Below are 17,662 nucleotides of genomic sequence, written 5' to 3'. Positions count from 1 at the left end.
CTTGGTGGTGTGGGGAAAACCCATATATAGTGTGTCAGAAGTGTTGTGAGTATAGTAGTAGTGAAAAAGTAAGAAACATAGAAGGAAAACTAGAGGTTCTTCAACTCATGCATTGAATTACTGAGCATGCAATAGCATGTTGTCATAAATAATATGAATTCAGCAAGTATCTATTAAACATACTGGAATCAACAGCTCTGGAGCATATTAAAGAATCAGACTACATTAGAAATATAGTCTACTTGAGTTCTTTAAGGGAAAAATTGTTTACATCTTCTGTTTACAAGTTCAACTTCTAGCATTGATTTACTCAAACTGCACAGATTCTTAGAAGACACTATTTTAGTTAAATTCAGCTCTATGGCACCTAGAAAGCAATAGAAGATGGATATCTGATGAACACAAGAAGCAATGGAAAGCAAACCTAAAATCCAAGCTAGTAGAATCTTCCCTGGTAGCTCAGCCGGTAAAGAATCTGCCTGCAGTGCAGGAGACCCCAGTTTGATCCCTGGGTTGGGAAGATCCCCTGGAGGAGTCATGGCAACCCGCTCTAGTATTCTTTCTTGGAGAATCCCCATGGACAGAGGAGCCTGGCGGGCTACAGTCCCTGGGGTCACAAAGAGTCGGATATGACTGAGCAACTAAGCAGCAGCAGCAAACGTGTCTTAACTGTTTTTGGCCATATTTTTCCTATAAATGTTCAAAATAAAGTCAACTTTTGGCATTGAAACACAGGTCAAACATGGTCTTTTGGGGACAAAATCTGGATCTAACTAAGAAACAAATTTCACAGTGTATATATTGTATTCTTGAAACTAATATGTCAGTTTTACCTCGGTTTTTAAAAAGGAGACTCAGAGGAAAATGGATTAGGTATTTATGCATTTAGTAAATATATGTTCTTTGTCCTGACCGAGGAATTGTCTTTCTGACAATTTTATTTTTATTCTTTACAGGATAAAAGCAGCAAAAGTGTAGGGATGATAGCAGCTAGTTACTGATTCAGAAATCTCTTACTGAACACTGATTTCCTATCAGATCTCTTCTGGACTTTGTGAATATAAAGATTCTGTTCTGCCCTCAAGTTATTTGCTCTGTAAAATAAGTTCGTCCATTGATTTCTTCATTCAAAGGACAAGTCTTCATTAAGCACTTACCTACTCAGTATAAGGTACTATGCTCAAAGCCAAGCACGTATATATACTGAGTTGGTAAATGTAGTTATGAAGTTATGTCAGATATTAAAGGTATACTGCTCCAAGCCAAAGGTTATCTATGGCTATCGGAAGGAAGATGCAAAATGAAGGATCTTGCTGTAGAGGTTCTAGAGAGAGTGTAGCTCTGCCAACACCTTGACTTCGTACTTCCAACCTCTAGAATTGTGAAACAATAAATTTCTCTTGTTTTAAGCCACCTAGTTTATAGGTCTTTAATGAATACAACGAGCAACTGTAAAGGCCCTGTGGCAATGAAAAACATTTCCAAATAAAAGGATCAGAAGACATCCATAATTATTAGATTCTATTACGTAGAAGAGGTAGGATTGCTGAGTAAATACAGGTCACCTAATTTGGATTTCAGAGAAATAAGAAATACTTTTTTTTAGTGTGTGTTCATATTGCATCTAAATATCTGCTAAAAACTATCTGAAATTCAAATTTAACTGGTCATCCTGTCATTTTATTTGCTAAAGTTTGCAATCCTATGGAGCGGGCACATGATGGAAGGTATGGAGAGGCTATTTCACTCCAGAATGAAGTAGATTGAGTTTGTGGAAAATGAAGAAATGGTGACAGTAGGTACAGGCAACCCTGCAGCTATTTGGCTCTGAAAGGTCTAGGAGAGATGCTGAGGAACTGGGGTTGGAAGAGAGGAATGAAGGGTCAAGTGAGGATCAGCAATTTTGTTTTGAAATGTAAGAGATTTATGTATGTTTGAGAACTGTCTTAGTCCATTCCATGGTCATGACCTGAGCACCTCCCAAAGGCCCCACCTCCTAAAACCATCACTCTGAGATTAGGATTTTGACATAAGAATTTTGCAGGGGACACATTCAGACCATAGCAAGAGCCAAATGATGGACTCCTATTGAGAGTTTCATTATACAAGGGGGAAAAGAAGAAGACAAATATTTACAGCGCACAAGAAGATTAAAAAAAAATGATGGTATCTAAAGAGATTAACCTTAGAAGAGGCGGCACATCCACCACTAATAAAATAAGAGGGAAGTAAGGGTTTGGTGTGTGTTGTTTTATGTATTTATTGTTAAAGAAATTGTTGGTGTGTGGGAATTATCATCTGGTGGTCTCAATATTCTCATTAGACGAAGAGGCAAGTTCATGGGCTAAATACCAGAAGGAACAAGACTATTTTAGAGATTTGAAGGAAGAAGAGACAGTTTAATTTGCCACTGCAGACTGAATTGAACAATTGAGGAAGATGTCAGGCAGCATTAGTGACCCATCTGAGTTTTAATTTCAACAGTTTCACAGTCAGGGCTATTTTTGCTCAGTGGAAAATTTTACATGGGGAGCATGGAGGAGGAGGAAGTAATTAACTGGAGTAGAAGGGAAGAGAACCCAGAGAAGTACATAAAAGGAGGAAGCAACTGTGTTGATCTGACCTTGAGGAGAGAGTTTGTAGAAGGTAGGGGTGGGAATATCTTGCTTAGTGTTCAGGGAAATGGAGGCAGGAAGGGAAAAGGCCTATTATTTAGTATTCATTTTGGCTATAGAAAGCTTACATTCTTGCTTTGAAGGAGAAGAGAAGAGATAGTAACTCTTCCAGAAACTCATGGGAGGGGGAAAAAAATTACTGAAACTTGAGATAGTCAAAAAGGCTTCTGAGTAGAGGCTGGACTTCAAAGGAAGCAGGATTTGAGTGGAGGGTGGTAGAAAGGGTGGTTCAGGAAAAAGACAAGATACCTGTAAATCTGGTGTTGGCTTCCAGATTTTTTTTTAGATGCCTTGATTTCTTTTTTCCATGTTATTTTCCTGCTCATGTAAGTGTTTGAAATTGCTAATCTTATTACAGTGGCTGCCATATTTATGTTTCAGCCTTATAATTTGCCAGGGACTTTCTTCCTCTTGTATAGAGAAGAATCTCAGACATTCTACTCATCTAGAAAATACGTATGGAATGTAAAAATGAGTCAGTAAGTGCTGTAAGCCTTCAGTATCAGAGGCGGCACAGGTGCTGTGTGTTCAGTGCCAAGAGAGATAGCTAATCATGGCCTCACAGCAGAGTTTGGAAGCACAAGTGAGCACACAGTCCTCTTCCTTGTTCTGAAGGTATTCCAGCTGAGTACTCACCCAGCCACTGCCATTCTGCAGGGGAAGCTGGGGGAGCAAGCATTGCACTGACCCTCCTCCCTGCAGGATCCTGCCTATTCCAGGGCTGGAGGCATGAAGAATGACACAGGAGACGGTTGGAGTCACTTGTAATCTCAGCTGAAGCAAACAAATCTCTCTCCAGGGTTTCATTGTTATTTCCAGGATTTCATTAACACAAATTTACAATTTTATGAATTCCACAACAAAACTCCTGTGTGCACACCTTACATGTGTGTAATGGGTGAGATACTCTCATCCAGGATCATTCACTGAGTAATACTTAATGGTTTCCAAGAATGTAAGAAATGCTACTCTGTTTTTTTTTAATCACTGGTTTGTAGTTTCATAAGGATAATCAGTATCATTTCAGTCACTCAGTCATGTCCGACTCTTTGCAACCCCATGGACTACAGCATGCCAGGCTTCCCTGTCCATCACCAACTCCCAGAGCTTGCTCACACTCATGTCCATTGGACCATCTCATCCCCTCTCATCCTCTTTTTCTCCTGCCTTCAATCTTTCCCAGCATCAGGGTCTTTTCCAGTGAGTCAGTTTCTCACATCAGGTGGCCAAAGTATTCAACTTTCAGCTTCAGCATCAGTCCGTCCAATGAATATTCAAGATTGATTTTCTTTAGGATGGACTGGTTTGATCTCCTTGTAGTCCAAGGGACTGTCAAGAGTCTTCTCCAACACCACAGTTCAAAAGCATCAGTACTTCGGTGCTCAGCTTTCTTTATAGTCCGACTCTCCCTTCCATACATGACTACTGGAAAAACCATAGCCTTGACTAGATGGACCTTTGTTGGCAAAGTAATGTCTCTCCTTTTTAATATGCTGTCTAGGTTGGCTATAGCTTTTCTTCCAAGGAGCAAGTGTCTTTTAATTTCATGGCTGCAGTCATCATGTGCAATGATTTTGGAGCCCCCAAAATAAAGTCTGTCACTGTTTCCATTGTTTCCCCATCTATTCGCCATGAAGTGATGGGACCGGATGCCATGATCTTCATTTTCTGAATGTTGAATTTTAAGCCAACTTTTTCACACTCTTCTTTCACTTTCAAGAGTCTCTTTAGTTCCTCTTCACTTTCTGCCATAAGGGTGGTGTCATCTGCATATCTGAGACTATTGATACTTCTCCTGGCAATCTTGATTCCAGCTGGTGCTTCATCCAGCCCAACATTTCACATGATGTACTCTGCATATAAGTTAAATAAGCAGGGTGACAATATACAGCCTTGATGTACTTCTTTCCCTATTTGGAAACAGTCTGTTGTTCCATGTCCTGTTCCAATTGTTGCTTCTTGACCTGCATACAGATTTCTCAGGAGGCAGGTCAGGTCATCTGGTATTCCCATCTCTTTAAGAATTTTTCACATTTTGTTGTGATCCACACAGTCAAAGGCTTTCGCATAGTGCATGCTGAAGCCTTAAATGTTCTTTCGGATAATATTTAATTAGTAATTTAGAAGACTATCTTTTAGTCTGAGATTATGTTCTTCCTATTTTTTATGTTGTTTAAATGTCCTTGTTTTATGTAATGCTGATAGTTATATCACGGTAGGTTTTTGAGATTTATTTTTAATGTTTTCCTAACTTTATTTTTCCTTATTTTTAATGTTCATTCTCGCCAGAAATTATCTCAATGTTATTGAATTTCTGAACTTCAAAAGTCTAGGAAACTCTAGTTGTGAATGCATTAAAGTTAGGCTAGCTAGTTAGTCCACTAGTTAGAGTGGACCAAAGTCATAGGGTCTTCCAGACTGTCTTCAGCACACAGCCTAGTGACAGTGGGTGTATGGGCATCCTGCACCTGGCTTTGGCTTAACTTTTCTCTGCTTGTGATTTGGATGCAAGACCATTCAGATTAATAAAATCTGGTCAAAGGCAAGTCCACTGCCGGCATGAATCATAAGTTCTTCCCTGGGACAAGGCTGAGTGCCAGATGCAAAGCCAAAACATGCATTCACCTCCTCCAGTGGGGAGACAAAGCAATAACAACCTCCCACGACCACTCGGCATCAGTAGCTCTGCCAGCCTCATTGCATCTTCCTTTTCCTTCCTCAGGAAATCAGTAGTAAGATTTTTATCAGAGTAACTCATTCCTTTATCACAGGAGCAGAGACACTAAGTGGGCTTTTCTCGATTGAGGTCATAGGAGTCCTGGGCATTTACTCACTGGGGCTCCTCTGTAAGATCTGAGGTAGAAATCTGATTTTCCTTCATTGCTGACCACTTGGTCTTTAACACAGAAGGGGAAATAAATCAACCTCTACTTGCATTAGGAGACGAAGCCACACTGTCAGGATACAGATTCCAAAAGCATCTCAGAACAGCTTTGCTGAAATTGATGGATAAATCTTTATTATATAAAATCTTTATTATAACCAGGATTGAAGAAATCTGATTCTCATCAGTGTAGAACTGCCCTTGTATCATTCCAACTCAGTAGCTAGATTCTAACATAGGATGAATGAGGATGGGGTGGGACTTTCACTGTTGACTGGAGAGGTGAGCTAGTGTATAAACATGGGCCACCCTTGGATTACATGGACTGTCATCTCTATATGGCTAATGGTCTTGTTTTCATCCTTCTTCCTTTAATATCTTTTCACCATAGCCTTAACAACTGTCATATCAACATAATAACATACCACCTTTAAAAACATTGCTGCAAGATATGCTGAGGAAGAGCTTTGTCATTTTTCTGGAATGGTCTCATGTCTTCCTACTTTTCTTTCAAATATCTTGTTTTATAACAAATGTGAATGGATTTTGGTTTAATCTATAACTTAAAAAACTTCTTTTCTAAAGAAATAGGGAGTCATCCCTTTCTTGCATCAGGATTTTCTTTGACCTGAAAATGTCTATAGGATAATAAACACATTTACAATTAGTCATCATCAATGAATTAATTAGTGGTTATTTATAGTTATTAATTAGTGGTTATTTATAAAAATTGTTAACATATATTTGGTATTTACTATGGATTAAACATTGTGCAAAGCCTGTCCTCATGTGTGCCATCAGTTGGCATATGAATCACGTCCCTAAATTTTGAAGTAACATGGAATGTAGTATGGCCTTAGTAAGTGTCACAGACAATATGGTATAAGAAGTGTGGAGTTAGACACACTGGATGTGAATTTTGATTCACTCACTTGTTTTTCTTGGCAAGTTTAATCTCTCCTAGCTTTGATTTTTTTTTTTTTTTTAATATAAGTAAAGGAAAGTATGACCTATATTGGAGGGTGGCAGTGAAAGTCTAAGAGCTTTTCTGGAGATCTTAGCAATAGTAAGGCTCAAAAGCCTGGGATCTCTACATACCATTACAAGTGAGACCCGGAGAATGGTATGGAAGTGTTCACTAAGCAGGAAGGATAAAGAAATAGAGAAGTTGTGAAAAGCCAGCCTTTGGATGAAGAATGATACTTCTATGAGAGTAGAAGAGGAGGAAAGGCAGACTGATTAGAATACATATTGGGTCAGGGCTGGGGTAGGGGGCAGAATTTATTGTGCGCTGAGGGCTTAATATGAGTCAGGCACTGTGCCAAGTACTTTGTATATATTTAATCTTCACTGCAAGGCAACAACATGGGAAATAAGACCTCCATTTTTTCAGGTGAGAAGTTGAATCTGAGGAGCTTCAAGTATGTTTCTTAAGGAAAAACAAAACGATGACATAGGTGGTAAAAGGTGGTTCCTGAGTTGAAATCCATCCTCTTTGGTTCTTGAGGCAGGGCAGTGCTGTGGCCCTTAACTTGCACCGTGGAGCCCTACTTTTGTAGCACATGCAGTTCATTATAGTTGTAGTCCTAAGAGGAGGTGCTGGGCTATTGGGTGGGGTGGTGTAGGAGTGTAGTGTAAGGGCAGAACTGAGCTTGTCCTGAAGGTATTCCAGCTGAATACTCTTCCAGCCATTGTCACTCTGCAGGGGAAGGCAGGAGAGCAAGAAGCCCACTGACTCTCCTTCCTGCAGGGCCCTGTCTATTCCAGGGCTGGGGGCTCGTCCATTCCTTCTCCACAGTAAAACTGCAGGAGAGAGTGAGTTTCTGTGCCTTTTGCTCATGACTTCACTTGTCTGGATCCCGTAACAGAAAATGGAAACAAATGAGATCTGACAAGAAAGGATAAGGTATTTAATGGAAGAAAGAAGCAAATATTTATCTCATACTGTGCACTCTGTGAAATTCACACATGACATATGTGTCTCACTGAATCTTCACAGTGAGCTTTGGAGGTGCAAATTATCATTGTTTGTATGATATCAAACAACTTTCTACAGGTCATACAGAAACCAATTTCAGAACAGGGACTTAGGATGATTTAAGAGCAAAGATTGAATTGGCACAGAAATATGAGGATTTAAATAAAAATGTGTATTGCTGAGAAACTATAAAAATGTAGATAAATTATAATAAATTGTATTCCTCATTTTCTATCCAAGAATTGATGCTCTTTATTTCTTTCTATGGTGCACCTACAATAGAAAAAAATAATCACAAAGGATTTTTTCAAATAAATGTTCATCTCTTCATCTCAAAAAACAAAATTCCTGGTGTAGCTAGGGATGTTTTACATATTGAGTTTGACTTCTTTTAGCAGTGCAAATAGTATCTGTTGATCAATGGCAAACTACACTCATGAATGAGCCAAGTCCTATAAAGGCTCCAAAACTTCGGAAAAGAAGAGATAGAAATCACTGTGTCTTCTAAGAAAACTTGGGATAAATCTACAGATTTAACGATTATCCAGATCTTATGTGTGTCATTAGTTTCTTAATAAAGCTATTAAAATATATATGTGTGTGTGTGTGTGTGTATCAGCACTACTAGCATATTGTGATGTTGCTTATAATTTACTTTGAAATACTTCATGATTAACTTTGCGATATAATGGTTAGTTTCAATCTGTTCCTTGGGATGATTAGTGGCCCTTGCTGGAAATGCATATTTCATGGTATATTAGTTTCCTAAAACTGTTGTAACAAATTACCACACACAGGCTTAAAACAATAGAATATTATTCTCTAACAGTCCTGGGAGCCAGAAGACCAAAACTGAGGTGTCAGTAAGGTTGATTCCTTCTGGAGGCTCCAAGAGAATTTCCTCCATTCCTCCCTCCTGTCTTCTAGTGGTTGCCCATAGTTCTTGGCATTCTTTGATTGGCATGGATTAACTGATGCATTGAGTCTCTGCCTCAGTCTACACAAAGCGTTCTTCCCTCTGCATGTGGCTGTGTCCATATCTCTTGTTCTAAGGATACCAGTCCTTTTAAGTAGGCTCTAATCCAATATGATCCTGTCTTAAATCGATAACATCTACAAAGATCCTGTTTGCAAATAAAGTGGCATTCACAAATTCTAGTGGTCAGGTCATGTATTTTGAGGGGATACTCTTCAATCTAGTACATGATTTATTAGTTAGCATGTGGCACCCTACTCCAGTGCTCTTGCCTGGAAAATCCCATGAATGGGGGAGCCTGGTAGGCTGCGGTCCATGGGGTTGCTAAGAGTCGGACACGACTGAGCGACTGCACTTTCACTTTTCACTTTCATGCATTGGAGAAGGAAATGGCAACCCACTCCAGTATTCTTGCCTGGAGAATCCCAGGGACGGGGGAGCCTGGTGGGCTGCCGTCTATGTGGTCGCACAGAGTCGGACACGACTGAAGCGACTTGGCAGCAGCAGCAGCAGCCCTGATCTTAGCTATTGTAAGAAATTCTGCTGCCCAATGAATGTAAGAGTTTGTAAAGTGGCATAACAAATATCAGAAATAGGTGTTCATTCATGAAATTAGTGCTGTTTGGATATATAGACCAGCAAGAAATATGAAAGAAGCAATTCTCATTCTTGCATGGATGATGCATAAAAATACAGAAAGCCATGTGGTCTGTTCCCTTCAATATGATATCCAAGGCTTATCTCTGACAGTCTCCAGTTAGTTTGCTGATTTGGAGTGCTTATTTCCCTGGACTTAGCTAAATCCTGCTTCTCAAATACTGTTGCATTGGCTTGGGGAAACTTCATACAGCATATAGTCCAAGTACTTACAAGTTTATAAAGCTGGAACCATATAATGCTTATTGTACTGGATGTATGATACATTTTGTGACTGCTTAAAGATAAATGTTTGTATAGAAGCTTGTATAGTAGCTTGAGACTTGCTATTATACATGGTAGCAGAGTTAAAGGAAGGAGACCGAGAATACTCACTTACCTTTTACTATAGGACATACCTACTAAAAAGAACCAGAACCTAATAATTCTGAACAGCAGAATTGGCTTAGGTTAATTCACAGCTCCTAACCACCAACATTTTTCCATAACTTCTCATCTTTTGTTCTCTTTTGGACTGCCATTCTTACAATCTTTTAAAAATTTTTAATTAAAGTATGTTGATTTATAATACTAGTTTCAAGTGGACATTTAATCATTATTAAATAATATAGCCCAGCATTTAGATAATTATGCAAAGGTTAAAAGCTTTCTATCATTGGAGATTTTCAATAAGAAAATAGGTTGGGTAGAACTTGAACTCTTCACCTGGGACTTTCCCAGTCCCATGGCATGCCCAAGAGTAGCCAATTGGCTCCCGTGTCTCTGGCTGACTCCGTGTCTCTGGAATTCCCTCCTTCCTACATTCCATGGGAGCCTCTGTTTGGTGGCATTTAGTACAGGGTGCCAGGCATCTGTTGTTTTGGTTTGGGCTTAATCTGAACCTTTGTTGTTTGACTGGGTTTTGTATTTCTGAGGGGATTTTTTCAAATCATAAGTTGCCAGCTTTGCTAAGCACTATTCATGGTTGTTTAATTGGAGAGAGAGTTTAATTTGTCCTTATTATTGGAAATATAATTTTAAAAAATCTTCAAAAGTTCATGTCATCTGGATTTTCAGAAGTAATTCTTTTGGAAAAAAAAAAAGAGACCTATTATATGGTCCTCGTGTGCTATTTTTCTTTTATGCATTTCAACAAAAAAGCAAACACACAAAGTAGTGGACCCTTGTCATTTCTCCTTGGTTGAGGTCCAGATCCTTGACCCCCATTGATCTGTGGTTCAGTGAAGAAGTTGCAGGCAGGGGTCATGAAATAGATGAGGCGGCTGAGTGGACTCTGGAAGCAAACAGCTTGCCCGTGTGGATCTGCTGTTCTCTTTCTACTCTAATCTCTTTGTCCTCATTCATCCTAAAGAAAGGATGCTGGACGAGAGACCTACAGGAATGGAAAACTCCTAAGAGAACACAGTACTAAATACAAAACCAAAATGTGAAATTGGCTCTTACAAGTGACAGTTGCTGGTTTGTGCTGCCTAAGTTCTGAGTACATCTGTGAGTATGCTATTGTGTGTCAGGCTCCCCAAGAGTAAATATGCCCAGACTCAGGGATTATGTCACCTGATAAATACCACTGATAAACCAATTAGCACCGTATTTGTGGGGAATAAGGAATGTGGACCCAAGTCACAGTGGTGATAGCGAAGGGTGTTTTAAGGGTTGATGCTGTCAGATTAATTTACCTGTCATTTTTAGGTAGCTGATCATATTTTAAGAGAGTTTTTCAAGTTGAACATACTTCTCATATTTCACAGGCCACACCCTTGGTGCAGGTACCTGATTTCTTATTTAGATCAGCTTCTTTCTCTTTCCCTCCCATAAATAGTGCCAAGAAGACTAATCATTAACCGTTGAAAACTTAGCTTCTGGGTGATAGTTCATTCCTGCCATTATAAAATCTAAGGTCATAGCTGCATTCCTTCCTTTATTTCTTTCAGAAGATTTTGTTGGTGATTCAGTACATGAACCTCATGGTTCATTTGCTTAGTCACTTAGTAAACACTGAAGGAGAACCTACAGGGCAATAAATATGAACATAAATAAATATGTGAGGAAAGGAAAAATGGACAGGGACTAAGAGAGCTGCCACTGATGTTTATTGACTCCCTTTTGTAGTCCAGCTCTCATTTTAAAGACATACTTATGATTAAAAATGTATATAACAGTCAAATAATTCTTCAAGGCTCATAATGCAAAACACCAGCCCCTGTCTCACCTTGCCTATCTCAAGTCTCATCTCCTGAGGAAAACACTTAATCCTGTAATCTTCTGGTATTTGCCTCCATAGTTTTACATAATATGCTACACTGCTCTTTATTTGTCAGTTTTAGATATTGCCTATGATCTTTCTACAGCAAAAGGTTCAGTTCAGTCGCTCAGTCATGTCCGACTCTTTGTGACCCCATGAATCGCAGCACGCCAGGCCTCCCTGTTCATCACCAACTCTTGGAGTTCACTCAAACTCATGTCCATCGAGTCGGTGATGCCATCCAGCCATCTCATCCTTGGTCGTCCCCTTCTCCTCCTGCCCACAATCCCTCCCAGCATCAGAGTCTTTTCCAATGAGTCAACTCTTCGCATGAGGTGGCCAAAGGACTGGAGTTTCAGCTTTAGCATCATTCTTTCCAAAGAACACCCAGGGCTGATCTCCTTCAGAATGGACTGGTTGGATCTCCTTGTAGTCCAAGGGGCTCTCAAGAGTCTTCTCCAACACCACAGTTCAAAAGCATCAATTCTTTGGTGCTCAGCTTTCTTCACAGTGCAACTCTCACATCCATACATGACCACTGGAAAAACCAAAGCCTTGACTAGACAGACCTTTGTTGGCAAAGCAAAAGGTAATGGTCAAATATCTCATTTCACCCTAATACACACTTCTACCTTCTGTTTTTCTAATAGAAATTATAATTTTCTGTCAGATAAATCTTCAGCCTATACATTGCTAGGTTTACATAAACAATATTCACATTAAGCCAGGTAGACCCCTGGGTATATGGGGAACAGAATGTATCCAGGGTTTCACTGCTCCTTACAAAGACTTTCCATCAGTGTTCTTTTTTTTCCCCCAACCAACACTCACTTCAAGTTTCCTCCTGCCTCCAAGCCTGAGCCTTCTGAGATCCTGAAAGGCAAACAGACCTTCTTACTGACTTTATCTGGTGAAGAGTTTCCATGCTTGCTGGTCTGGCTAATCAGTTACCACAAATCAGTCCATTGCTTTCTATACATCTGCTCTTTTTTGTTTGTTTTCCTTTCTCCTATCTCTTTTCCTTGCTTTCTTTGCCCTTATCAATTTAAGAAGTTTCTATTTACTGAAATTTTAATGTGTTTCTGGAATAAAGCATGTATGTTTCAATCTGCTATGTTTAACTACAGTTTCAAGTATTTTTTTTAAAAGCCTACCTAATAATTCTCCATGTGATTATCAACCTCATTTTATAGATGAATAAAACAAAGATGGAAGAAGTTGAATAATTTACCCAAAGTTGTACAAATAGTGAATGGTGATTCTACTTACTAATAAAAATCTTATTCCTTTCTTTCTAGCACCCTGTCTTTTCCTGTGAGACACAGTTCCTGTTTTAAGGATTTTACAGTTTGGCAGAGAGATAAGAGAAGTGAACGGCCGTCAGAATACAATACATTAAATGTCAAGAACAAGAAAAATGAACTGCTGTGCAATGGAAATTCAGAAGTGAGAGAATTGTTTTCCTGCCCATTTCTTTGTGTCCAAAATCCCATTTGGAATTGAAGTATGTATTTTGTAGTACTATGCAGTCATTTCTTCAAACAGAAATCTTAATTTGATGGGATTTAACCTCTATTTTTTTGTCATTTGGGATTTCATGGAGTCTGGAATGAAGGACACAGTTAATTTGCATCTTCATACAATAACTATTCTTAAAAAAAAACAAATGTTGAACAAAATAAAGTTTATATGTCTCTCATGCAACAGCCCAGAGGTGGCATGGCTGTCTAGAGGAGGCAGGTTTATTAGACAGGGTTTCCCCAAGTGTCTTTTCTCCTGTGCCTCATCATTTCTAAGAGTTTCTGGATAATAACTCTTCTTAAGATGATATTTTAGGGAAAAAAGACAGATTTCTGACTCACTAAATATCTACGAGTGTACTTGATATTAAAGGCAGCCAAAAGAGAAGTATTGCATTTTTTGCCACTTTATTTTCTTGGGCTCCAAAACCACTGTGGATGGTGACTGCAGCCCTGATATTAAAAGATGCTTGCTCCTTGTAAGAAAAGCTATGACAAATCTAGACAGCATATTAAAAAGCAGAGACATCTCTTTGTTGACAAAGGCCTATATAGTCAAAGCTGTGGTTTTTCCAGTAGTCATGTACAGATGTGAGATGGACCATAAAGACTGAGCATTGAAGAATTGATGCTTTTGAACTGTGATGTTGGAGAAGACTCTTGGAAGTCCCCTAGACAGCAAGGAGATCCAACCAGTCCATCCTAAACGAAATCAGTCCTGAATATTCATTGGAAGGACTGATGCTGAAGCTCCAATACTTTGGCCACCTGCTGCAAAGAACCAACTCATTGGAAAAGACCCTGATGCTGGGAAAGACTGAAGGCAGGAGGAGAGGGGGACGACAGAGGATGAGATGGTTGGATGGCATCATTGACTCAATGTACGTGAGTCTGAGCAAACTGTGGGAGATACTGAAGGTACAGGGAGGCTTGGCATGCTGCAGTCTATGGGCTCGCAGGAAGCTGGACATGACTGAGCGACTGAACAACAATAACAACAAATTTTTGCCATGGATAGTGCATGATCATTTTTTAAGAAGATTTTCTTAGTTTTATTTTTTGAGTTTTATGAAGTTAGATTTTATGTGTATAATCCATTTTAAGTATTTTTTATTGTGATAAAATATATATAACACAATCTCTCACTTTGTTAAATTTGAAATGTGTGTTTATATTATATAATATATGGGCAGCCCTAAATTTATAAATGTATCTACATCTGTCCAGAAATGAATTGATTTTTTTTGCCAGTTAAAACTGTTATCATTTTATGCCCCTTGTACTCTGTGACTTAAACTAATATCTGCAGAGCATTCCGGTTCCTAAAGCCAGTTGGACAGTATTCTCTTCAAGGCTCTACTTGAGCTGCTTTTTGACATTGGGAAATTTCACTGGACCTGCATTTTTTCTGTCTTATATTTATCATTTGTAAAATGGGGATAATGACTGAATCTACCTCATAATATTGTTATAAGGATTATTTGAATTACTGTATACAACAAATGAGACACACTTAATAAGTGTCTGGTCCATGGAAAAGACTATATCATCAACCTTTTCCTTCTAGCAACCTTGTGAGGAACAGTCTCTGAGAGCCACCTATCCTTCAAGGACTGTTCTGTTTGCTAGATTGAAGACTTCTTCAGTAACATCTTTATTATTTTATTTTTCAACTATTTGTTGAGGGTCTAATATATGCCAGACATACTGCTTGGTGCTCCGGTTACCAGTTCAGTTCAGTCATTCAGTTGTGTCCAGCTCTTTGTGACCCCATGGACTGCAGCATGCCAGGCTTCCCTGTCCATCACCAACTCCTGGAGCTTGCTCAAACTCATGTCCCTTGAGTTGGTGATGCCATCCAACCATTTCATCCTCTGTCATCCCCTTCTCCTCCTGCCTTCAATCTTTCCCAGCATCAGGGTCTTGTCCAATGAGTTAGTTCTTCGCATCAGGTGGCCAAAGTATTGGAGCTTCAGCTTCAGCATCAGTGCTTCCAATGAATATTCAGGACTGATTTCCTTCAGGATGAACTGGTTGGATCTCTTTGCTGTTCAAGAGACTCTCAAGAGTCTCTTCCAATAGCACAGTTCAAAAGTATCAGTTCTTCAGCACTCAGCTTTCTTTATGATCCAACTCTCACATCCATACATGATTACTGGAAAAACCATAGCCTTGACTAGACAGACATTTGTTGCCAAAGTAATGTCTCTGCTTTTCAATATGCTGTCTATGTTGGTCATAGCTTTTCTTTCAAGGACCAAATGTCTTTTAATTTCATGACTGCAGTCACCATCTGCAGTGATTTTGGAGCCTGAGAAAATAATGTCTGTCACTGTTTTCATTGTTTCCCCATCAATTTGCCATGAAGTGATGAGACCAGATGTCATGATCGTAGTTTTTTGAATGTTGAGTTTTAAGCCAGCTTTTTCACTCTCCTCTTTCACTTTCATCAAGAGGCTCTTTAGTTCCTCTTCTCTTTCTGCCATAAGGGTGGTGTCATCTGCGTATCTGAGGTAGCTTATTGATATTTCTCCTGGCAATCTTGATTCCAGCTTGTGCTTCATCCAGTCTGGCATTTCGCATGATGTACTCTGCATATAAGTTAAATAAGCAGAGTGACAGTATATAGCCTTGATGTACTCCTTTCCCAATTTGGAATGTTCAAACTACTGCTCAGTATATAATGGAGATGAAAATCAGACATGTCCCTGCCTTCATGGAATCCTCAGCATAGTGGTAGATATGGTCACAAATCAACTAATTATACAAAAAAGTATAAGATTGCAACTTGATAAGTCCTAGGAAAGACAGGCTACATGGCTCCTTATGACATTTGAATATGTAGAGTTTAACTCCTGAGAGAGCAAAATTGTGTCTTTCTTTTTAAATTTATTGAAGTATAGTTACTTTACAATATTGTGCTAATTTCTGCTGTTGAGCAAAGTGATTCAGTGATACATACATACATTCTTTTTCATTATGGTTTATCACAGGATATTGAATATAGCTCCCCATGCTGTACAGTAGGACACTGTTTTTCACCCATTCTCTAGATGATAGTTTACATCTGCTAATCTCAGTCTCCCACTCCATCCCTCCCCCTTGGCAACCACAAATCTGCTATTTCTGTGAGTCTGTGTGTATTTCTTGAATAATCCAAGAAGAACTCTGATGCCAAAGAAGGGAGGGGCTGTTTTGTGCAGAAACTGAGAACATCCTGAGAAACTAATTAAAACCTTCCTTTTTGATTACACCCTGGAGGATGGGAATCGCTTCCTCTCTCGCCTTGCCTTGACACAACTTGCTCCGGAGGAATGCAAAGGATGGGTGGGATCTTCCCCAACATGAGAGTGAAAGGAAGCAACATACCACAGAGATGACGGCAGTGTAAGAAACGCTGCAGCTGCTGGTTCCAGCTCCACCCTATGGGACAACCGCTTCGCAATATTTCAAAGGCAAAGGCAACTTACAGGAAAGTTGAAAAAAAATGCATTCAACAACTTCCTTGTCTGGAGGTCTGGATAGGAGTGGAGCATGTTTTAAAGCTGCATTTATGGCAGAAATATACACAGCATTACAGACTTCTGTGCCTGGGCTTCCCAGAGCCCAAGTGTGCATTTAAACATGAAGCACACAGTTTTTTTCAGGGCATTTGGCAAGAAATGTGATTATTGAAGCCATTTGAATATAAAAGTGGTTCATTTCATGTGTATTCCTAATGCTAATTTCACTAGAAAGCAATAGCTGGGAATTACATCCAGAATTTCCTCTGCCACTCTTTATTAGCAATGCTTGAAAGGATGGTGTCCTGATGTACTTAATTGTTAATCCCAGAAAACAACATTCTCTTTTAGTATGTTGCAACACACAAGAAAAAATTAAGTTTAAATATGAGCAAGGACGAGGTGTCACATGCCAATGGCTGAGAGACAAAATCTAAATATTTCACTCCCATTTGATCTTATGTATATATGTATCTCTACTATCTAACTGCATCTTGTTCACTTTCTCTTCCTTCAGGCTATTACATTTCATGTGATTGGTGGATGGCTCTGCATTCAGCATGTGAAACAATTGAGTGATTATTCGCTGAGCATCTACTGTGGCTTAGACAGGAATGTCTTTAAGCTCATGAAGATCATAGTTTAGAAGCAGAGACAGATATGAAACACATAATTAAAAGTATGGTGAGTATCAGGAAGACAGATACACAGAATCCTTTAGATTCATATAGCAATAGTAATACTAACAACAACTAAGATCAAACCAATGCTTACTATGTACCCAGGCTCTGTTGTAAATGTCGTTTAGTCACTAAGTCACGTCTGACTCTGCAACCCCACGGACTGCACAGTACACCAGTTCCTCTGTACTCCAAAGTCTCTCAGAGTTTGCTCAAACTTGTTTCCATTGAGTCAGTGATGCCATCCAACCATCTCATCCTCTGTTGTCCCCTTCTCCTCTTGCCCTCAATCTTTCCCAGCATCAGGGTCTTTTCCAGTGAGTTGGCCCTTTGCATCAAGTTTCCAAAGTATCGGAGATTTAGCTTCAGCATTAGTCCTTCCAGTGAATATTCAGGGTTGATTTCTTTTAGGATTGACTGGTTTGATCTCCTTGCTGTTCAAGGGACTCTAAAGAGTCTTCTCCAGCACTACAGTTTGAAAGCAGTGTACGCTTACAGTTAACTTTAATCCATACATCCCACCTTTATTATCACTATTTCCATTTTA

The sequence above is a fragment of the Capricornis sumatraensis genome, chromosome 18 (genome assembly GCF_032405125.1).
Source record: "Capricornis sumatraensis isolate serow.1 chromosome 18, serow.2, whole genome shotgun sequence".
In the NCBI taxonomy this organism is placed as follows: domain Eukaryota; kingdom Metazoa; phylum Chordata; class Mammalia; order Artiodactyla; family Bovidae; genus Capricornis; species Capricornis sumatraensis.
Note: the sequence above shows the minus strand (reverse complement) of the source record.